General features: G+C 38.3%; 1 protein-coding gene and 2 non-coding genes across 8 annotated transcripts in view; 2 read left to right on the top strand and 1 right to left on the bottom strand.

Annotated features, from left to right (window-relative positions):
* LOC100576383 (mannosyl-oligosaccharide 1,2-alpha-mannosidase IA) overlaps positions 1 to 23,745 on the top strand; it is a 477,580-nt gene that overhangs the window by 139,504 nt on the left and 314,331 nt on the right. The window lies entirely within an intron of this gene.
* On the top strand, positions 14,718 to 14,791 carry TRNAI-AAU. The gene has a single exon. It is a non-coding gene; the product is annotated as a tRNA-Ile (tRNA).
* On the bottom strand, positions 15,214 to 15,286 carry TRNAR-ACG. Its single transcript has one exon. It is a non-coding gene; the product is annotated as a tRNA-Arg (tRNA).

The following is a 23,745-nucleotide window of genomic DNA, read 5'->3' as shown; positions in this document are numbered from 1 at the left end:
AATTCCCTCCGGCACGAGCACAAGTTATTGTTATCATTCGATACTTTTACACCGTGCGTCGAACCGTGCGGACGTGGATCGATCGCAATAATCGAGAGCAACAAGTGTCGGCAGTCGGTCGACTTTTCCGAGGCGCAATTACAAATACCATTAACGGCTCGGGCTTCTTTATCCTTCAAGAAGAAACATAAACTCGGCCAATTTATACGGATGGGGGAGAGGGAATTCCTCTTATCGATTTCATCCGCTCAATTAACCGAATGAAATCCTTTCAGGAAATAACCTGGCTCGAGCGTTTATTAGAATTGGTCGATGGCTTCTTCCTCCGCTGTTTCTGGTAACAACTTTATAATTTCGCAAACTTCTACGCTCAACAATCCTCGATTATTAGAACTTTAACACCGTTTCCACGTTTCAATAATTTGTTTTCCACTTATCTCATCTTATCTTATATTATCTTTTCTTTTTTTTCGATAATTTCTCAATTTTAATTCCAATTAATAAATGGTCATTTTGTTATTTATTAGGTAAAATTTTCGGTGCGGTGAATAGGAAGAAATATGAATTATAGATGGAAACGTGTGGTCGAGGAAAATATTCAACGTTTCATTTGTTCATTTGTATAATCATTTGCGCCTTATAAACTGCAAACTTTAATTTTAATCTTTAATCTGTGCAGTTAACACGTTGTCAATGATAAAATTAATTTTATCCAGCTGGTGGAACGAGTTAAAATTACACGTATAGGTAAAGAACCTAGTCAAACAACATTGCATTAGTTACAGTCGTGTTTATTGCGCGTGTGAAAGGGGTACTTGTCTGAGTACTGTTTTATGACAGAGAGTCGTAAACCAAGCATGCGAATCTTCGCCAGACACGTTGCTTCTTTTGATCGGCACGAAAGAATGTCACGAAACTGCTCGACCAAATGTCAATCGTGTATGATGAATGCATTTATGAGAATGATAAATCATAACTGCTCGACTGGAAAAATAATAAATTTCCATGAATTTCGGCAGGAATCGTTTCACGTCAGATCATCTTTAAAATTTCCCACTCGTTTTAAATCTGATCGCCTAAAATTCTTCTTGTAATTCTTACTACGATAAATTGTAATAAAAAGCGGGCAATAACCAAACGGACAACTCCATTAAACCGCCGCGATTCTCGTAATCGTAACAATCGAAAGGAAATTACTATTACTACTCCTCCTCTTCACAAAAGTTTCCTCCAAAAGGATCCCACGACTCGAGTCCACTAAAAATGATCCCCGCTTGTAACCCGTCCTATTCCCCGGTGATAAGGCCGTAAACTCGGGCGTAAACACCTGTAGTGGAGAACGGGGTGGCCGTGGTGGCAGGCGTAAAAGCGCATTGTCCCGGGAGGAAGGGCGAAGAGGAGGAGGAGGAGGAGGAGGACGAAGGTAACGCGGCGTGGAGGATCCGTCGGGGTTGTCGCGTGCACAATGCAACCGGCGGACGACACCGATGTAACCGATCGTTATTGCTACTTTATTGCTCGTAAATCGTGGCCACGGTCTGCGCATCCTGTCCATAGAAGGGCACGGGCATGGAGACGGGGTCCGGAGTATCTTTTAACGGTCGTCTCCACGGGCCAATGTCGCACTCTGTCTTCTCCCTCCTCCTCCTCTCGTTCTCTCTCTCTCGACGTGTTTCCACGAGCTTCCATTCCGCCGACCACCAACGAGAGGAAAGAATTTTAGACGAATTCTTATCTACTCAATAAAGAGGGAGATATGCAAGTCTCAACTCTCGATGCCTTGAGAAGAGGGGGATGAAGAGGTGAGCTCTGTTAATTATTATCGTATATACTAGTGAATGATTATTTAAATATTCGATTTATAGAGAAGGAAGAAAATATCGTTCCATCTGGGAAGAAGGGAAATTTGTTTTACACAAATCGCAAATTTCCATTCGACGCCTTTTTTAATCCCACGCCAGATGGAAACAATTTGTCGCGTCGACGGGGTGGTGACTCGGGCCAAGGGGTTTTCCGCGTTTTGCGTCGGAATTAACACAGAAACGCTGGAATATCATTTCTACGGATGGTTGTCCGCCGTGGGAACGTATTAATACCGTCCGGTTGGAAGGGCTGCGCGTTCCCATTAAATAATTAACGTTGAACAGGTACTACGCCCTGCTCTCCCCAGCTTATTCGAAGTGAAATCGACCGTTTTCGGGGAGCGGATGCTCCCGTCTTTGTGCCGCTCGCCCGTGTCACCTGTGCGCTCCAAATTCGTGGATCGAGTTTCTCATGGAACTTTATGACGATCGCTCGTACATCCGCCCTCGCCCAAACGATAAATCGAACCGAGATTTGCTTTAATTCCTCTCTACATATCGTACACATTGTTATTACGCGCGAAATAATGCTCGTGACGTTTCATTTGTAATTTTCGTTTCAGGTGAGTGAACGTTGTATGCACGATGATTTTTATTGTACGAGGAAAAATCGAGAGGAGTTTTACTTGTCGTATGTAATTCTTACACTATATAATCGATTAACTGATTACACTGATTTCTCTAAAACGATAAATCGAGCCGAGATTTAGTTTAATTGTACGAATGTTTCATTTGTAATTTTCATTCAAGATATATAATGAGATCGTGAATGAAAAATATTGCAAATGATGATTATGAAGTATGATCAGTAAAGTAAAAAGCAAGATTTTATTTACTTTACTTATATAACTCTTACACAAGACACTATAATCAATATAATCCCATCAGAAATGGAATAACGAGGATCGATTAAATCTGATTATTTCCCTCCCGGATGATTTTTGAGCCGAGTTCGAAAAAGAAAGAGAAACGATGTCGCTCAACACCACCACGATCGGATCTCCACCTCGTGATCGAGGTGGCGCCTCGCCCCGCGTAAAAATCCGTTGGAAGCTTAAATTCGATGTTATCTAACGGTGGTAGGCCGTCGGTGGAAACGAAGGAAGGAAAGAGACAGAGGGAGAGCGGCGGCAGGGAGGAGACCAGGCTCGGCGGCCCGGCCATATAAATTACGTCCAGGATGTCGCCCGATGTAAATGCAATACAAATTGGACCGGGCTACTTATTATTATTCATTGGAGATATTTGTTAGCTTATCTGACGTCTCTCCTCCTCTCGCCTCTCTTCCCCGTTCCGCTCCACTTTTTCCTCGTCCTCCATTCTTCGTTTCTTCCTCTCCTCCCCTCCTTTTCAATTTGATTATTCGCCCTCCTTTTTCTCTCTTTCTCTCTTTCTCTCTCTCTCTCTCTCTCTCTCTCTCTCTTTCTCTCTCTGTGTACGCAGATTCGATCGAGAAACGCGCTCGAGTTTGTTGTTGATTATTACCTGTTAAATGCCTCCGCTAAAACGGACCCGGGACGCATTTAAATCGCGTTCATTTGCAAATCGAGGGGGGGAGAGAAAGAGGGAGGGAGGGAGGGAAAGGGAGGAGAGACTTTGTAAACCGGCTGTCGCGCTCGATCGGAGTTATCTTTATTGTTCCTGGAAGGGATCGGTGAACGAGCGGAATATAAATTTATCCCGGGGCCCGATTCGAAACTGGCATCGGTGTTTCGACGATTTTCGCCCGAGTTACGAGACAGTTGCTCGATAACTCGAGGGATATAGGTCTTTCTTTACTTACAGCATTTTTTCGAGGTTTCTCGCTTTATGGATTCTTTGTTTTTTTTTTTTTTTTTTTAATTTTTTTTTTTGGGGAGGGGGAAAAAAAGGAGCGTGTAGTTTGGATTCTTTGCGCGGTGATGTAGAGGGGGGAATGCAGAAACGATTTTTGGATGTCTTTCCAGGAGAATTTTGCTTTACTTCGAATTCTTTGAATTCTTCTTTGAATTCTTCTTTTTTTTCTTTTTTCTTCTTTCTTGGATTTTAGTAATATAGAGAGGGAGAAATTGTCGAAGGATGAGTTTTTTTTTTGGAAGTAGATTCATTAAAAGCATCGGGTCCGCAGCTATTAATATACTTTTTATTTATAGATAAAATTTGGAACAAATGAGAGAAGGTTTTCAGAAACGGAACGACCTCTATTTTCGATATCGCGGAGACGCCGTTTCAAGAATTGCTCGATAAACAGAGAGAGAGAGAGAAGGGATATTATATTAACTCGATAAAAAGTTGGCTTAAATCGAAGTGGAAAGTCTGTTTATAGAAAGAATGGAAACGGGTCACGGTTACGGCAATTCTTAATATTTCCAAAGCGTGGAAAATAATATGGTATTGAAACTGGCCACGAAACAAAGGCACAGTTTATAGTTGACTCGCATTTGAGATTGAAAGGCTTTGGAACATTAAGGGATACAAAGCGATCCTTCTCTTTTTAACGAGATAAGTGTCGCGAAAAAACGTTTCCACTGGAAAAAAATCTGTGAATATATCTTATAGCCGTCGGGAAATTTTTTCTCTTTCGAATCGAAGGAACCACTCAATTACCAGAGCTCCGTTCCCGTCAAAGCGCCGTTTTAATTAATCTGAAAACTAGGCGGGGATCATTGTTGTTGCGCCGTCGCGACCCACGAAATCGCTTTGTTCCAAACGGATCGCAGCTCGAATAGCAGCAGCTCGTGGTTGTCGGGGTCATTAAATGAAGTTAATTATCCCCAATTACGATACAATACATCCCCCGAATTCTCCGTATTCCACCGACGATTAACAAGAACGAATTACCACCAAGTTGTTACGCAACGTCTTAATCGTGACTCGTTCGCGGATTGATCGATATTGATCCGTCGTTACATGTCCCTCTGATCTCTGATATATTCCATTTTGTCCAGTGTAGAATTAATTCGTATCCAAATATAGAGAGTATGAATTTTTCTAAAAATTTTCTCTTTTTTCATTCGGTTTGAAAAAATGTAACGACACGTTTCTCGCGTCAAAGTTTGTGACGTTTAGTCGATAAATCCACCTGCCTCGAACAATATCACGTTAGACGAGACTTCATAATGCTCTACCTCTACACCCTCCGTCTCTCGTTCTGCATGCAAAACGAGGAAAGATTCGGGGCAGCGCCACCGGAAATTATTCAGTTCGACCATGCATGGAAATTGCTTCTGGCCGAGGGAGCGCTCGTACGCAAAACGCGTGCCAGTGCTATCCACTACTTCCTTCCTTCCTTCCTTTCCTGTCTCGCGGTTTTCTCGTGTACGGGGAACAGAAGAAGCCGCATTTTTATTATTTCGAGCGTGCTAATTAAAAATAATTAGCGCGGTGGCCGTTTCGATGAGTTTGATATTGGAATAATCGGATCGGTTATTTTTTTAATTCTCTTCCATAGAGATTGATTGAATTTTGAGAAGAGAATGTATCGATTAACGAATAAATGAATTTATGAATTTTTAATAAAAAAGTGAACCGGGATATGGTATATATGTGGATTTCTTTTTGGAAATATTTGATTAAATTTAATTTGATAAAAATATAAAGAATAAATAAAATTGTAAATTTTTACAAGTACAAGGGAATCAACTTTTAAAAGTTGAGTCCAGTAACTAAGATGCAAGATCAATATCGTGTATAAATAAAAATCAAAAAACGAGTTGATACGTTTTCTTAATGGCAATAATAATATTTGGTAAAAATATTGGCGCGTACAGCTTTCTTTATACCCGTTCTCCAATTACAAAAGAATGTTATAAATTCAAATCTTGGTTATCTGGAACGGGAAGATTTCCGTTTCGAAACAAGTTGTAATTTCAAGTTATCACGGGGGAACGGCGCGGGACCATAAAGCAACCGGTCGAGAAATAAATTATAAAAATATATTAGGGATAATTGGCCCTGTCGCGTAATTGGGACTGTCGCGATAGAACGTTACCGAAGTGAGAAAAAGCCGAAATGGATTCCGCGAAGGGAATCGGCCGAGGAAATTGCGAGCCGAGTCGAGGTAGCCGAAGAAACGTTCATCGAATCATGGCCAAGGAAAACCGGATTGTTACCAATTAAACGATCCACCCTACCCTCCTATAATTTAGATTTAACCTCGTAATTATGCTGGTAAATCGCGCTTTTAATTATCCTTCTCGGCTTAGCCGCCTTCTCTCGCCCACTTTCGAAGTATCAAAACACGGAGGCTGGATGAGTCTCATCTTTCTTTGAGGTGAAATTATTTTCTCGGGATAATTCGACCAACTTGTTTCTCGAGATATTATCTCGTCGTCCCGGAGTGGCGTTACTCATCGTGAAAATGGATCTTCCTCCCTTGGACAAGAGATGCTCCACAAAGATGCGTGGGGCAATTTTACGTTTTAAATGGAAAGGGCCCTTCTTCCTTCTCCTCCTCCTCTTCTTCTTCTTCTTCTTCTTCTTCTTCGTTTTCGTCTTCTTCGTCTTTGTCTTCTTCTTCTTCTTCTTCTTCTTCTTCTTGTGTTTTTAAATGAGCTCGACCGAACGTTTCTATTATATAATTAGTTTGCATAATAATAAAACGAGTGGAATTTACACTCGAACGGAGTCGAAGGAGTTTCCACTTGGAGCAAATGCAAATCGTGCATTAAAAGAGAATCTTCAAATATTGAAGAGGAGATTTATTGCTTACAACATATTTGTCATTCGCGAAGAAATAGTAAACTTTTTTATTGCATTCTTTTCTTCTTCTTTTCTCTCTCTCTCTCTCTCTTTTTTTCTATCTGTAAATTAAATATCAATTAAAATAAGCGAGAGAGAATTAAGATAGAGATGATAATTTTCCACGCTGATTTTCAACGTGGATATTATTCGATATAAATTTAGATGTTTATAAATTGTTAATCCATCTTGCGCCCGGTATTTTGCAACATTGTTATTAAGTAAAACAGAGACCGTTCGGACGAGTTAATTTTAATGCGGTAATTGAGATATTTTATTGGCACCGGTATTATCGTTAGCACCGATGCGGAAGGTAATAAAATTTCATGGTAAGTTAAATCACTTTATGACCGGCGTTATTTGGCTTCCTGTTTATGAAAGCTGCAAAATCAATATCGTGTACGTGCTAAATATATCTTGGGGATTGCCGTTAATAAGGAAAAATGCTTTGGTCAAAATTACGTTACGTAAGCCCGCGTAAATGTTGCGGTGTTCTTCTTCCACCCCCTCGATGAAATATTAGATGTTTATGATTGCGATGTTTATCTTTTTTTTTTTAAAAATTGAAAATTTGTATGAATCGTGCAAGGATTGAAATTGAAACTTACTTGTTATTGTGTCGATTAAACTGATATTTGTAAAAATTTCATAAACAGGTGTCTGTTATTTTTAAAATTGGCCATTCACGTTGGTTGAATGAGAATGAATCGCACAAACACGATATTTTCGTTTATTTCTCTTCATAATTTTCTCTCCACACTCTGCGTGCTCGTTCTACATGAGAGTGTTTGTCTGGAAAATAAACGGCTAGAAGTTTTGTAAAAAAGAATTATTCGAAAAAACTTCATTACGGAGAAGCTGAAAATTTGGGAAAAATTGTTTAAAGGAATTCGTTGCAAAATTACTCAAAAGAATTTATTTTTCAAGTTTCTTCCGAAAACCTTGCGAAAATTGTGCAAAACGATTAGCCGAGAAAAAGCATAGCCTTCTTATGAAAATTTAAAAAATTTCTCATCGAAGAAACGGAAATGTACAGAAATTTTCTCGCGACAAATCCTGCCACAAATTCCAATCCAATCGACTAGGGAACTACAAAGATCCATTATATTAATTAAAATTAAAAAATCAAGAAGAACCAAGAAAAACCATACGAATTGAAGGAGGAAAAAGAGTTTTTCTCTGAAGAAAATGTTGTTTATTTTATTTTGATTCCATGGTACAACATAGGAAGCTACCTATCGAACGTTCAAAAGAGATCGTGGCGTTCATGAGAGTGCATACTTTAATCACATTATCCTTTCTAAAGAGGAAGTCCGTTCGGGAGAGAGAGGAAATTCATCCCCTTTTCCCCCATCCCCTCTCCATGTTGCCCGAAAGGGATCGTCCGCTAATTAAAGTAACTCGAATGTGCAACGCTTGCATCCGACTTGCATAATAATATGGTTACAAATACCAGCCATTGGAAGAAATTATTCGAGAGAATAATCGGGATATTTAACGAGGCCATTAGATAATTAACAAGACATCGTGAATTATACGAAGACATTCCATTCTTTCTTCCATTTCTTAAAAATAAATTTAAAATCGTTTACAAAAATGTTGAGCGAATTATACGTTCATTTATCGAAATATTTTCAATTTTTCACAAACGTATAAATCTTAACAAACGCAATAAATTCCGAATTCGAATTATCCAATAAAATTCCACGTTCAAAACCACCACGTTCATATGTACCTTTAAAAACTCTCGATCCTCTCTCCACTCTACGACCATAAACGTAACGCGATTGAAAAGAATTCGAAATTGAAAGCGAACCGATCGTTAATAGAGGGAAGAGGGGAGGGGGAGGATACGCTTGAAAGTCGTTTGAAAGTCCAGATTTCCAATCCGCGGCTATATACTCGAGGATAGATCGCTAATCCTCTCTTCCCTCCAACGTGGAACGAGAGGGAAACACAATCGGCCGCTCTCCTCCTTCCTCCTGTCGGCCATTCTTCGCTCCTTAAGGGCGCGCGGAACGCAGAAATGGCAGAGTGGAAACGGGAAATTGTCGGCACTCGATCCACCTCGGACGTAAACGAAGACGTAGTGAGGCGTGCAATGATCAAGTATATCTTGGAAAAGATTAACGACCGGCCGAGAATAAGAGAGAGAGAGGGAAGAGAGAGGCGGTCGAGAGAGGAACGACAAGAAGAGAGTCGAGGAGGGCCAATTACGGCCGTCTCTCCGATCCGTCTCGCCTCGATTTCGACTCGATTCCCCGATTTAATCGAAGTTCGACGGGGGCCACGGATGCCAACTTGGGCGCAGAAAATGTCTAGAAAGTTAGGCCGCCTCTCCCTCCCTCGGCTGCATCCCTTTGGATCTGAATACGGGGGTGATGTTTGACGGAGGAAGTTGGCGCATTGGAGATCTTGTAATTAAAAGTTATAGTCTCTCCTTCTCTCTCCTTTGATTTCGATTTTTTGGGACGCGATAATGGTCTGGATGATGGAGGATGATTGAATCTTGGATGACCGTGATCCTTTGAATGATGATTCAGAGGGAATTGGTGAATGACCGATCGAAAAAAATTTATCCGTTTCGGTATATTTTGTGCAAGTAGATCTAGTTTCTGGATTCGTCAGAGGATATATTATTTGGGTTTTAGGGAAAGGATCAAGATAAATTGGGATTGATGTCTCTTTATAGAGATCGATGGTCTCGAAGAGGGGAGTTTTGGGAACTTGGGAGTAGATTTGTCATTGTTACTCCGTGTTGTCTTGGGATCTCGGTTTAGGAATAAGGGATGGTGGGACTGGATCGTAGATAAGATAGAGAAGATTCTTCTAAGAGAAGACTTTTATGATAAAAATTGCTCGACAACGTTATATATAAATTAAAAACGCAAGTTTATTTAAGTATACTCTCCTCAAAGTCGAGATTATTTATTCCATCAAACTTCATCCAACGCTTCGTCCAAGATCAATTTAAAAGTTCGATAACCAATGATTACCGGATAAATTTAATTCAAAGTATTGCTTCGATGGAATATCAAACAAGCAAATATATAATCGTAGCTCAAAAATATCGAACCATCGCGCAAACGATGCGAAGGATGAACTTTTCAACTCTTTCTTGGAAACTGTTTCAATTTTTCATATAAAACCAATCTTCTTCTTCCGTTATTGAGAGTTAAAATTAATACCTTAGACGGAATAGTTGCCAAGATAATAAGATCGGTCTCGTTACTTTTTAAACACGTAAAAGGTTTGATTGCGCAACGGTAACCGGATAGCTGCACACGATCGTTTGCCACTTGTTAGACGCATGTCTTGATATTGTTCGAAAGGAGTTTCGCTCGTTCCATTATCGCGAACACGTAAAGGCGGAGACTCCCGAGGAAACTTGTGGAATTCTCCAGACTGGCTCTTATCAAGCCATGAAAACGAAGTACAGTTTCTAAACGATCCTTAAGGCGCCAACCCCTTATACTAATTTTATGGAATGCTTGACCCTCGCAATGTTTACCTCGTATCGTTTTAACCGACTGCAGATGCTTTGCGAAAATTTAAGGAACATTGGCGAGCTCGAATGGGGCGAGATTCGATCGGATATAGTTTCTAGAGCGAATCGAAAGATCTTTTCGAAATCAAAGGAGGACATAAAAATGTTTGATAAAGAAATTCTTTTCGCAAAGAGAAGAGAAATTTTGAAAACGCGCTTGAAGAGTGAGCAAAATAATATTTCAATAATTTCCTGTAAACATTTTTCTCATGATCTTACCAAACTCACTTGGAGAAGAAGAATAAAAATCGTGTCGCTGCTAAGTGAACGAACGCCTCGATGAAACGAGAAACGAGAAAGAGAGAGGAGGAGGTTTGGTATAAAAAAAATAAGAGAGAGAGAGAGAGAAAGGAAGTTGAAGAAGTAAGAGGATATATCGGAATAGCTAATAAGGAGATGGGTAGCGCAGGAGAGCGTCGAGCGCACCTGTCCCCCGTGTTGCAACCAGAAGAGGGAGGGAAGGAAAGGTTTGTATCAAAGGGGATCGCGGCACGGCCGAGTGTGTCCATTTGTTTTCGACCTTCCCTAATGATCGTTAAGGGCCAATAAATATTTCGCGGCGGAAAGAGCCTCTCTCGCGGAGGCGCGATAAAACATTTTCTAGTTTATATGCTAATATCAGCCTCTAAGTGGGTTTCGCGTGAGAGAGTCCCCCTTCGACGAGATCGTTCCTTTCGTTCCTCCTCCTTGCTTCTCTCTCCTTCTGGTGTATCGTGACGAGGAATTTTTTTTTTCTTTTTTTTGCGGAATCTTTGGAAGGAAGGACGGCGAAGAGTTGAAAAGGAAGAGGGAAGGAAGAGGAGAGCTTCGTTAGGACGACTCGAAGGGGGCCGCGTAAATGGCGAGGAGGATTCGAGTATTGCGGTTGTTGATAAAATTGTGAAAGGGGTTTAATTTAACGTTGCAATATCGGTGAATGATTTTTAATGGAAGACGATGCTCTTGTGCTTTGGAGAGATTCGAGTATTATAATTGGAATTTGTGTTTGAATAATTGTGATTGATTAATTATTTTTTTGACGATTGTCGTTGAAGCTCGATGAAGATTACTCGGAAACGATACGAGGATGTAATTGGATTTTCTTTTTCTTCTCCTTCTTCTATTTTTGCGAGGAATGGATTGAAATCGAAATGAGAGAGTATGATCGATCGACGTCGAATATTTCAGACTGTTTCGCGTGGATAAAGGAATCGCGATCGAATTTTTTTTTTGCAATAATTCCTGAAACCAGTAGCATCAAATTCTAAGACTCCAAAGTTTTATTATACTTTCATTAAAATCTATGAATATTCGCTCTTCCACCAAAATTGAAGCACGAATAAAATTTTCACTTTTATCGAGATTTTAAAGAGATTATACATTTTTCGTAACTTCTATCACCGTGTTCTATCCGCCGTGTGAAACAGTGAAATTATAAACTAAAACGGGGATCATAATTCACGAAGAAGCGGCTTGTCGTGCAAAGAGACGATAAAAAAAGAAGAAAAAGAAGAAGAAGAAGAAGAAGAAGAAAAAGAAAACTGGTTCTTTTGTGAGAAACGCGTATATCTGCTCGCATAAATCTGTCGCTTAAGTGGAGTCTCTTATTTCAGTGTACACGTTATGCTCGTAGCAGCAGCGTGCTCGTGTCACGGCTACGCAAATAAACTTTAAGCTCTTCGAGGAGGGAATTATTTCGCGTATTCCTTTCCCGTGGGATGTTTAATCCGCGCATCGTCATTTGCGATAATTGAAGATTTGTATCTACGTCGACTTAGTAGTTATCTCTCTTTCTCTCTCTCTCTCTCTCTCCCTCCCTCTCTCTTTCTCTCTCTCCTTATTTTCTATTTTTTCTTTTTTTTTTTTTTTCTTTGAATTAAAAAGCAAATTCGGTGAATTGTCGCGTGGAAAGAAGCTAATCTTCTTTGGGCCAATTGAATTACGCGGAATTAAATTTCATAAGGGAATTGTTTGAGGATTGTTATCGCGGAGAAATAGTACGAAATTGGAGAAATTAAAAGATGGGATATAATTTTATTTATTTTGTTTGTACAATTCGTGTACAATGTTTTAGATCCTGTGGTGATATTGTAATTTTAATTGTTTGTATTTCAATTTTTTAGAGAAATGTTACGAAATTCTTGATTAATAGTCATTATTGGCAAATATGAAATATTCGAGTAATTGATAGAATATGATATTTTTTATATTACATTTATTTCATTATTTAAATATATTTTAAAGTCGATCAAAAATATCAAGATTCGTATTATTATCTTTTAAAAACACTTATTATCTAAATGTTCGAAAGATTAATCCACAAACAAGAAATTTATCGAGTCAAAACAACGAATAATATATTCAATCTTCAATAATAATTATTTCATATTATTTCGTAACATTTCATAAGATTACGAATTAAAAAATATTTCGCAATCGTACGATTATGATTAATTTCTCTTGAAAAAACATTTCGAGGCGAGCAATCAAAGCAGTAAAAAGATATCTCTATCCACCGTCTCAAGATAGTAATTTCGATCTAACATTTATCAATGTTACGACGAAATACAACTAATTATTCAAAATAAATTGTATGTTCGTTGTTATTAATTTATCGACGATATCTTTATCTCTCGCGTGGAAATATTTTTCGTTACGTCTCGTCCCGTTTATGTAACAGAAAACGTTGCAAAACATTTGAAATCGCATGGAAATTAATTAAATTTAAGAAGCGATCGTGTTGGGAATTATAACGTTGTAATTTTGTTCGTTTAATGTATGGAACACGTGAAGTGGTTACGCTCGATCAGATACAGTAATAGCGGGTTAATTGAGACAGATTGTGGCCAAGTTTCCGCAACTTATCGATATTTTGTAACGTGGGAGATTAATTTCGAAATTTTATAGATACCACGAGTAATCAACAAATTCTTGAACTACGATAAACGTAACATCTTCTCTCTAGAATAATTACGATGAAATTAAAAAAAAGAAAAATCAAACACCTTTATCATAAAATTTTCAAACAATTGGAAATAAAAAGTAAATTGTAAGAAAAGTCTTGACAAACCAGAGTTAAGAATTAAGATTATTTCTCCGGCAAATAAATTCAAATAATCTAGGATAATCTATTCTACGAGAAGAAGACACAAAATTCCAAGTTTCATTTTAACAAGGAAAAAAGAAATATTGTCTCAAGGAGTTAAAACCAAAAGGAATCGGATAAAGTACAATGTCAGGCCTAATTACATTCTCTCTCGTATTTATAAATAAAAAAAATATCACCTCCTTAAACCTTAAACCTTAACAAGGTATTCGATTCGCTCTGAGATGCCAAAACCTTCCTCGTCCCGCGCTTTACGCGCGGAATCGCGCGCTTTCCGCTTCGGTCCGCTCGCTGGCTTGTCGCCAATCATCTCGCGGCGTATTTTTAGAATGGCATAACATAAAGCCGAAGATTTATAATCGGCGATGCGACCGAATGTGTGTTTCTCGAGGCGTTTCAAGACTGCCTTCGAGATCAGAGATCGCCAATAAAACTTTGATCTACGGTTTGCACCTATCACGGCCGCTTTCTTTCTCTCTCACCTGTCACTTCTCTCGAAATGAAGAAAGGTTTCGCAGAGAACGCGATGCATCCCTGTTGAAAATCTGTTGCCAAGAAGATACTCGAGGAATTGTAGTCAAATTGCCAATTGCAAATGAAAGTTTGAATTAACTCTATATATATTTCTATATGTTTGTCTAGAGATATGTGAGTTAAAATTCATTTTTTTTTCTGAAAATTGATTTATTATTCTGAAGAGAATTAAATTCTCTTTATAGAAATTTTGAGTTAAGTTATCGAATGTTTTTGGATCGATATAATGCGAAATGAATATAGAATATATAGAAATGGTGAGAACAATATGAAGAGGCGTATAATAAAATCCTTACACGGTGGCCTAGAGAGGTCACGGATTCGATTCTCGTGTGAGGTCTTTGGCTTATTGAAAAAGAATTTCATTGTTCGTCGACGAGAATAAAACACACAGCAATAATAAAGAATGAATTATTGATGAGACTTTATATCGCGACCCGATTACAAAATTGCAGATTTGTCTAAAATTATCGGTAAATATGAGAAGAAATAGATTTCGTAATTATAGATTGGAATGGAGGACATGGATAAGATTATAATTGAAGTAGAAGAGTTGTATGTTCGACTTAAATCAGTTTTCCACTTATATCTAATCATAGATTCTATCTTTAACGGTGCTTCATCTGAAATATATACCAACATTATATGGAAATTATTTATTTTCAGACGATTAAATACCACGATACCATCATTTGTTGTCTAACAAGAATAATAAATGATGCCGGTTAAAAATAATCGTGTATTGAATATGTCAATTTAATCGATGATCATTTTAATTCGCATCATAAGTTATACTTATTACTATTCAACTCATCTTTTCTATTCCTGTACATGTAATGAAACGCACGATTTTTAAATATTAAATTTAATCAAATGTTTTTAATTATAAATTTTCTCTATTGATTGTAAAAAATATTGATATTAATAGTATTTGATATTTATTTGAAAATTTTTCCTATGTCTTCAACGTGGCCCATTAGCTCAGTAGGTTAGAGCGTCGTGCTAATAACGCGAAGGTCGTGGGTTCGATCCCCCCATGGGCCAATTTTTTTTTTCAATGTCGAATAATAATTCTTATACATTAAAAAAATATATCTCGATTCCTTTTTTTTTTAAAAAAGTACCAATTATCCTTCGCTTCCTTTTTGCGTCAAAATTCGATGAGAAACTTTGAAAACGTACATCCAAGTACATTTCGCCAACAGAAATCTAATTCCAATTCCAATCTAATTTCTCTTTTGTACGAACAAACCAATATTCTTTTCTTTTCTTTATAAAAAAAAAAAAACAATCCAATAAATACATAATTTATCCAATTAATTTAATGAATTTTTCTATCAAATATAAATTACATCGTCTTGAAAGGATCTACAATAGTTTTGATTCTAAGAAACTAGAAAAAAAGAATCTACACAAAATTTAAAAAAAATTTTCGAAAGAGAAATTGAAAAAATAAAAGAGAACGTCGATCCTGCCAGGATTCGAACCTGGAATCTTCTGATCCGTAGTCAGACGCGTTATCCGTTGCGCCACAGGACCTTGCGATTCTGAGACTTGCAGTTTCTGCTTCTGGCCAATTCCCTTGCGAATATTTCCTTCCGGTTAAATACGATACATTCTTTCTTCTTAATCCTGTTTAAACCTGTGAATCATAAATACAAACGCGACAGAATAAAATAAACTTTTCATCGTGGAGAAAATTTAACGACTAATCGTTAAAGCTTTACTACCGACGTGATACTCCATACGAAACGATATTTCGCAAGTTTTGAATATTGTTATATTGTTTCCAGTTTCGTCGTCGTGATTTGAACTTTCATCTGCTGTCGTTTCGTTTCATTACGCAAATTGAAAATTCGCAAATTGTATCGTGCAAGATGAATAGAAACGAAATTTTGTTTGGACAATTTTTTGTTTCAATGTTTAATTTAATTTTAAAAATTATGCAGTTGTAATCAAATACGAAGAGAGGAAAGTGTTTAAATAGAGGATGAATGACTTTTAATATATTTCTTCGAGAAATTATTCACCATAATATTAATATCACACGAATAAAATATCGTAATAAAAGCAATTGCAAAACGTATTCGTTCACATGCACCGGTTTCTCTTAGAAATCACGTCGACTTGTTCGATCACCACGCCCATGCCAATCAAATTCAACCAATAACCAATAATTAAACACGCCAATAAATTAACAACTAATAAACGCGACAATTAACGTCAACCATTGTTAGCATCCCCGCATTGTTATCTCAAAGATCAAATTCTATACGGCGCTCTACAAATCTCTCTCCGCATACATGCATACACTCTAACCCTCTGTCTCGAATCACCAACACCCTCTTTATTCCCGCGTGCACGTTATATCAAAAGCATTGTGTGTCTCGTTAACCACGCTAATGATCATTAATCCACGCCCACGATAAACTCTCGCGCGTGAAGGAACAAGATGAGGGATTTAGACTAAGAAATTTTGTAACTTTCTCTCGACTAATATTTTATTTCCCTTCGAGCATCTGGAATTTTCTCCATCCACAAACTTTCTTTATCTTTCGAAGGACCATCTGATTTGTGAATCTGATTGTCAAAATCTCGACGATATTTCACAGAGCGTAACATTTTCCGAGTGTGAAAAAAATTGGGAAGGGACTTTTCTCTGGAAAAGAAAGACTGATTCTGATAGAAGCAAATGGGAAGCCTGTGGTCGCGAAAGGGTTAACAAGGCTCGGTTCATCGATCTCTCGAATCTCGATGCGCCCTCCATCGTCACGAGTTTCTCGCTCTCCCGCGAGCCTCTCCTCGCAGACGCCCGTTTTAAGATCCACGACACGAATAACACGTTCAACACGTGACCGGTCGCGGCTTCATCGTTCACCATGTCCACCATCCTCGACCACGAATCGACACGACGAGCCTTGTTTTTACTCTGCCTCGCGTCGAACGTGTCGCCTTTCTCAATTATAGCGAATCATCTAAGATTATTGAAGTTGATGCGATTTCTAAATTGTTGATTAAACGTGTTTGGATAAAAAAAATAAATAAATTGGATCGAAAGGAAAGGAAATGTAATTTGTGCTAGAATTATATATTTTATTGGATCAATGCAGCTCATTACTTTTTAAGAAAAGAATATTTTTAAGAAAAAAATAAGGAGGTTAGAAAAGATTCGTACTCCTCTTTGAACCATTCGATCGAATCCTTCTTCTTTGAGACGTCATTAATTCCACGAATATTTCAGCTTTCATCTTCAACGGATGTATGATACGTCTATGTATGTATCTGGATGTCGAAAGGGAGGATGTTCGACGTCCGTGGAAACTTGAATCGTAAAAGTTTAATGGCGTTACGAGAGCGAAGGCACGCGCATGAATCGAAATCGATACGCTGCAACCCTCCCCCTCGACTTGCCTTGATTCCCGCCAATCTTTCGCGCGACGCAGCTCTTTTCCCGATCCCCTAATTGGATCTAAAAGTAATCGAAGAGAGCATCCTTCCTGTTCAAGTTTCTCGTTAGAAGAATTCCGGATAATCGAATTCGTGGATTAACACGTTAAATCTCTTTCAGAAGGAGAAACGAGACTGTTCTTGAGAGAAAAAATAAAGTATGGCTAAGTAAATTTGATGGAATATTTCATAGGAGATTTTAAGAATATTAAATTTACGAATATTCAAGAAATCTCGAGACATCTATTTCTAACGTTCGCTTTATTAAAAATGTAAAAACAATTGAAGAAAATGAAAAGATGGCGATTCGAGATATAGCAAAAGAAGTTTATGGATTCTCGGATTACTAAATACGAGACGTGTTGGAATACACCGACATTGCTGCAATGGTGTTATCCATGGTCAGAGCATGTAATATTTAAGAAAGCAAGGTAAAACTAGCCTTTCTGCATTTTTATGGATCAATTCATGACTCTTTTCCAAAGGTTCCATGATTTCAAGTAATTGCATAAGTAATTTCTCCGTTCAAGAAATTACACAGTTTTTTTTTAGATCACAGCCTCGATTCTACTGTTATATTATTCCGTTCTTAAAATACAGGCATCCTTTACGATTCGCAAGTTTTCGAAATAGCCATTTTTACCTACAATCGTCGAAAAAGAATTGGAAAATAGAAATATATCTCTCAGTTTCAAATTAAGAAATTTGGCTCGACGTGATCGATCCTTCGTATTTTCGACTTCATCCAACCAATTATTAATGTACATCGTGATTAATGTCGCAATATCGTTTCAATAAATTGTAAAATACGAATATTATCCCGAGAAAATAAAAGAAAAGGAGGAAGAAAAATTGTTCATCAACGTTGAATCGGCAAATGCGAAATTGCAAAACAAGCTTGCCGCCAAACTTTCCAAAGCAAAGATTTGGAAAGTCGTTCGATTTCAAAAGGAAGCACCCTCCACCGTTTTCATCCCCCTAAAAGGAGAACGGCCACTTGGCGTACGGAGCGTGGAATTTTTTTCTTTCGAACTTCGGCTTTAATTTCAGCCCGAAAGACTTGGCGGACAAAGTTTCGAGTAGGCGAAAAACGGGCAGAAAGTAAGAGGAGGAGGAGGAGGCCGGAAGGAAGGAAGGAAGGAAGGAAGGAAGGAAGGAAGGAAGGAAGGAAGAGGGAGGGGAGGCCCAAGTTTCGTTTGAACGATCCCTCTTACGGCGGAACCGGGGTGAAGTTATTTGAGAACCGGCTCGAGACTTCTTCATTATTGCGCTTTTAATGAACTTTAAAATATATTTCGCGATCACGATCCCCCACTGGCGAGAAAAGGCCTAGAAAACAGAACGTGGATTACGTTAAGTTCGAAACTCGTTTCGACAATTGGCCTTTAACCATCCAACTTGTTATATAAATCGTGTGGAGCAATATAAAATTAATATCACAGTGGCATCAAAAATGAAACAATAAATTTTGATTGTTTCAAATGGTACTTTATAGAAGATCCAATCTAATAATTGATAATTTTTTTTGTAGATGGAGACACAATTCTGGAAAATAATTATCAATATATCAATATCTTTATTATATGAAATATAATTATAGTTCAGAAATGAAAATTAATATCGTCGAAAGCATCAACGATGTATCGAATTTAATAATATTTTCATCGGAAATAAAAACAAAGGCACACGTAACGATAACAATAATTGTTACGTGGCATGGCGTATTAAGAGATTCCACGCTACGAGTGTATCGATAAACAAACCGAATTGTCACTGCGCAAATTCGGCCGAATCAGACGAGCATTCGTCTTCCAAGTGTCATCGAAGCCCGATGGCACGCTCGACTTGGCCCTTGTTTGCGTTGATTCTTCGCGCCACTCGTGCCTCTCCTCCATAATTTACCGTGGCGGAGGTTGGAATCGTAGTTTCCCTCGGCAGTTTGCTTATACGGGCGCGGAGTTTACGGTGGCAGTCGATCGTGAAACGTTTTGCACGGCCCGGGACACCCGTGAGCAGGATCTTTACCCGTGAGCGATCGTGCGTGTTCATCTCCATGTAAATTGCCTGTTTTTCAGAAAATTCAAAAATTGATTGAAATTCGATTCGCGAATCCACGTAGCACTGCCTCGCTCACTTAGACAGGCTGAGGGAAGGAGGAAGATAGCGAAATTGGAAGTGAAAATCGCGACGTGTCTTTCCAAGTCTTAAAAGCGGCTTGGAAGCTTGGAAAGTGTGGAGAATAGAGTTTCGATTCTTCGATCAAGAAATCTACGATCTGAGTCTCGTATTAATTCATAATTTTAATTTATTCATTCGAACAGAATTATTTTCATAATTTGTGGAATTCAAAATTTACATATTCTATAAAATATTCAGCGAAATACATGAAATATGATCGTCAAAATTATCACAACGATTTAAATTTAATTATCGATGTATAATTAAAAGTCCTTTTTTCTAATCGTCGTCATAAATCCACAACTTGTGAAACGTATTATTTTCTCATTACTCATTTTATATTCGCGTCTATATTCTATTATTAACCGTACCTTCATCCCTCTCCTTCCTCGAGCTTCACTTTTCCATCCAGTTTCCCCCGCAAGAACGAGATTTTCTTTTCGAGATCCGCCATTATCGCTCGGTTTAACGTCAATATTTACCAGCTTCCAGGATCCCTATTTCCCTGTGTCCCGCATCGAATCCCCCGGCTCTCCCCCACACTCCCCCTTGTGTAGATCGCGATAGAAGAGCCATCCAGCTCTCAATTTTCCGCGTTACAACCGTACTTACGGATCATGTAAATGATACTCTCTCTTCTTGCATCGCCGGCGGCCCTTCCGCCTCGGGAATTCGCTCCAACCTCCAACCTCCAGTTGGCCGAATGGCCCGTGGAATATCGATGAGCCACGGACGAAGCTGGATCGATCGATCGATCTTTCGATCCACAAGGAGTCGAGATTATCGTCGCGTGGAATTTTTGAAACTTGTTCGCAGGGATAAGTTGACGATGGAATGACGAAAGTCTGAAAATATTTTGGAATACTTCTTTTTTTATTTTTATTTCAATGTTACACCGGTTTGATAATAATCCATCTTGAATATTTTTCAAATATTAAATATTCCACATTTATTGGTATGATAACCAAGAAAATGGGAAATATTTTCTCCATGTTTCTCCAACATTTCGAGCCATAAATTATCAGCCCATAAGAATTTCACTCGGGTTCGATAAACTTTCGTGGCCTTAATTCTGTTTTTCTGTTGCGACAGTATTTCGCGGAGAAGCGAAAAATCGATTCCACCGGTCGATCGTCGGAAACCATAAAGATATCATCCCCGTGGCGTGGAAGTTTCGTTTGGAGGGCTTCCGGCAACTATAGTGCACACGGTTAAGTTACGTACATACACGTGGGGCTTTCGGGTAATATTCGAAAAGTGCAGCTGGTGCATCGTTTTTGTTCGCGCGACAGCTACGCCTCCGTCCTTTGGAATTTCTTTTGTACCGTAACAACAGCCTGGCATTTAAATTTCGGATTACGTGAAAATTGAAATTTATTGCCAACAACGAGATTCGGATAAAAAAAAAATACTCTAAAAATCTTTACTTTATCCCGCAAGATTCCTGCAATTCGGAATACATTTACGTGAAAATGTATCTGTGAGATTATATCCGTGGATTCCGGAAGAGATATCGATAGAAATATTCTTATTAAAAAAAAATTGTATTCTCGAACGATTCATCTTCCTTCCTTATTTTCATTCTGAAAGAGACAAAGACTTGCTACTCTATTCCTTTATTCGTGAACGAAATTTTCGAAATTACGAAAAATCCACGATCCTTGCTCGCCGTTTTCATCACAGCTTCGAGTCGAGCGAAAGTGTTGACTCCCCCGCGTCCCTCATAACATCCCTCGCTATCGTTGCCCTATCTCCTACGCTCCTACAAGAGATATCAAAGGCGCAGTCCAGTCCTTGTATCCTTCTGAATTTACAGCTCGTAAAAACTGCGCACACATCCTCGCCGCGCCCTCGAAAAAAATTTCTAACGTCCACCCCCACCCCGCCCGCGTCTTCGTCCCCGAAGATCCAGCAGCGGGGCTCGAATAAATCCACGAAGGAGAGGTGGTCCGTTCCGTGGTTTACCGCGGCCGAGAATTTATGAAGTCGATCCTTTAGGCGTGTGCCTCCCGTCTGGGAATTTGTCAGGGGACGATCGAAGCGGAGGAAGCGCGCGAGAGGAAGAAAGAAAGAAGGAAAGAAAAAAAGGAGGAAATGAAGTAAAAAGGCGGAAAGAGAGAGAAGGGATATGGAAGGTTATCGAGGATGGAAGGATTCAACGTGGCCAACGTTTATAAATATCGCCATTGTACGGGCGCCAAGGGCTGTATTTTTCATTCCTTATTTGTTGTCGCGAGTCCCGGTTTCGGTATACGCACGATCGTACATTTTAGAGGCGCGATTTGCGACCGGTTGGCTTCTATCGAGTGAGAGAGAGAGAGGTGGAGGAGGAGGATGAGACCGGTGGGCCCGTTTGACCTCTGAAACGATCCCACGACACGGGGGAACATCTCGTTTCGATGCACGCGTTCGGTGTCGCGTGAAACGAATCGACAGAGACACCGGGAAACCGTAACGAGACCGCTCTTGTATGGATTGCATACCTGACCCACGAACCTGTTGCCTCTTTGGATTTTTCGTCGAGATTTTTGCCAATCGTGGGACACGTTGAACACCTTTTTGGATCAATCGTGGGATAACGGTAAAATCGAGAGGAAGAACGAAAGTCGAAACAATTATCCTTTTATCAACGAAATTGTTGAAGAAGAATTTCGTATTACGGTTTTATTAATTAATTATATCAACTTAGATTTACTGGTGATATATTACTTACAAATAACCGTTTTAAAATAATCGCTTCCGAAATATTTTTTCGCAATAATTCTCTAAATTAATTATCATCAGCGAGTTCATCAAAATTCAACAAACTAACTCATCAAAACTAAATTCAAAAATTACTCGTTCAATCCACGAAACAAAAATTCTGATTAATTCGAGCACTTTATCTAACGAACCACGAAAAATATTCGTTTCCTCTTTCTATAAAAAAAAAGAGAGAGAGATACTCGTCGAAATTTTCACGAGAATTAATTCGTCCTCGTTTACACGCCATTCCATCGCGGAGATGAAACATTTCGTTTACGATCACGATTTCATTTTCCCTGTTTTCGAAATAAAACATGGACGGTCACTGCGCTATCGATATTTATTAATAGCGTGTATCCTATTATCGATAGAAGGGGACCAAGCTAGGGATAAATTTGTTTAATGTGACGTGGGTGACGTTAGCCACGACACGAGCATTGCAGACGTTGACGATTTCACGTTGAACGTTGGTTTCTGGACATGCATCGATCTTTAATTTCTGGAAAATTTAATGAGAATGGCGAGAATTTTAGAGGCAAATGACGAATCGAGGAAATTGCGAAGAATAATTTATTTTTTTATCGACAAAATTATTGACACTTTCGACGCGACAGATTTGTAAAATTTGTACAACGATGGCAGTAATAAGGATTTTTATATTTTCGGATATGAATTTGTATACATAGTGCAATTTTCGATCTTTCTATTATACGAAACAATAGAAATGAAATTTTGTTTTGTATTAATTAGTAGAATTAGTCGAATGAGAAAAAAAAGAGAATGTTTTTATTTATTCCGTTCGATAAAAATAGCAATTATGAATAAATTAGAATAAAATTTTAGCAATAAATATTGTTAACGAAGTAATTTTAATTAATGAAATACGATTCTTTTAAAAACAAGATCTCTTTAATTATTACATTTTAAAATTTTATTCACAAAAATGGAATACATAGCTACACGATATTTTATTTCAAAATTTTTTCGTTAATTAAGAAAGATGTTAAGGTTCAGTTACATATTTATGATGCTTATTATTCTTTTTACATGCTACAGTTGCACATGAAAAAATTATTTTCGAATGGAAAAAGATATTTTATTCTTCGCTCATCTCACCATTCGAAAATTATCGAATTCAAAATTATTAAAAATTATAATTAAAAGATTTCTTTTCTTTTTATTTCTTTTTTTTTGCAATAAAATTGTTTCGTCTCCGGTTTTTTTTTCGCTATAATGGCTTCATGTTCCCGTTTATGCGAATTCTTGCCACAGTCTCTTGGGGATAAAGTGAGTCATGACCGTGAATCATCAGAATGGCTCCGTGTTCGCCGCGACCCTAACTGACCGCGAAATATAAGCTTTTTGTAGAGTCTGAAAAATGAGGACGCAAACTAAGAGTTAATATCCACGGTTGTAAAATTCTAAAGGGATAAAAAAATTCGCAGCGAGAATTCAAGAAACGAAAACAATTGATATTTCAATTAAATTTATATCAACGTAATGATGATCAACAATCCACAACAAAATTCGAAAATCCGTTCAAAATAAAAAGATAGATAAGAACAACTTGTCGGTTAAGATCTTCAATCATTACCATTGGATTGCATTTGCGCAAAATTTGAGCGACA

This window comes from Apis mellifera, linkage group LG4, assembly GCF_003254395.2.
Source record: "Apis mellifera strain DH4 linkage group LG4, Amel_HAv3.1, whole genome shotgun sequence".
Lineage (NCBI taxonomy): Eukaryota > Metazoa > Arthropoda > Insecta > Hymenoptera > Apidae > Apis > Apis mellifera.
Note: the sequence above shows the minus strand (reverse complement) of the source record. Positions and strands in the feature narration are given on the sequence as shown.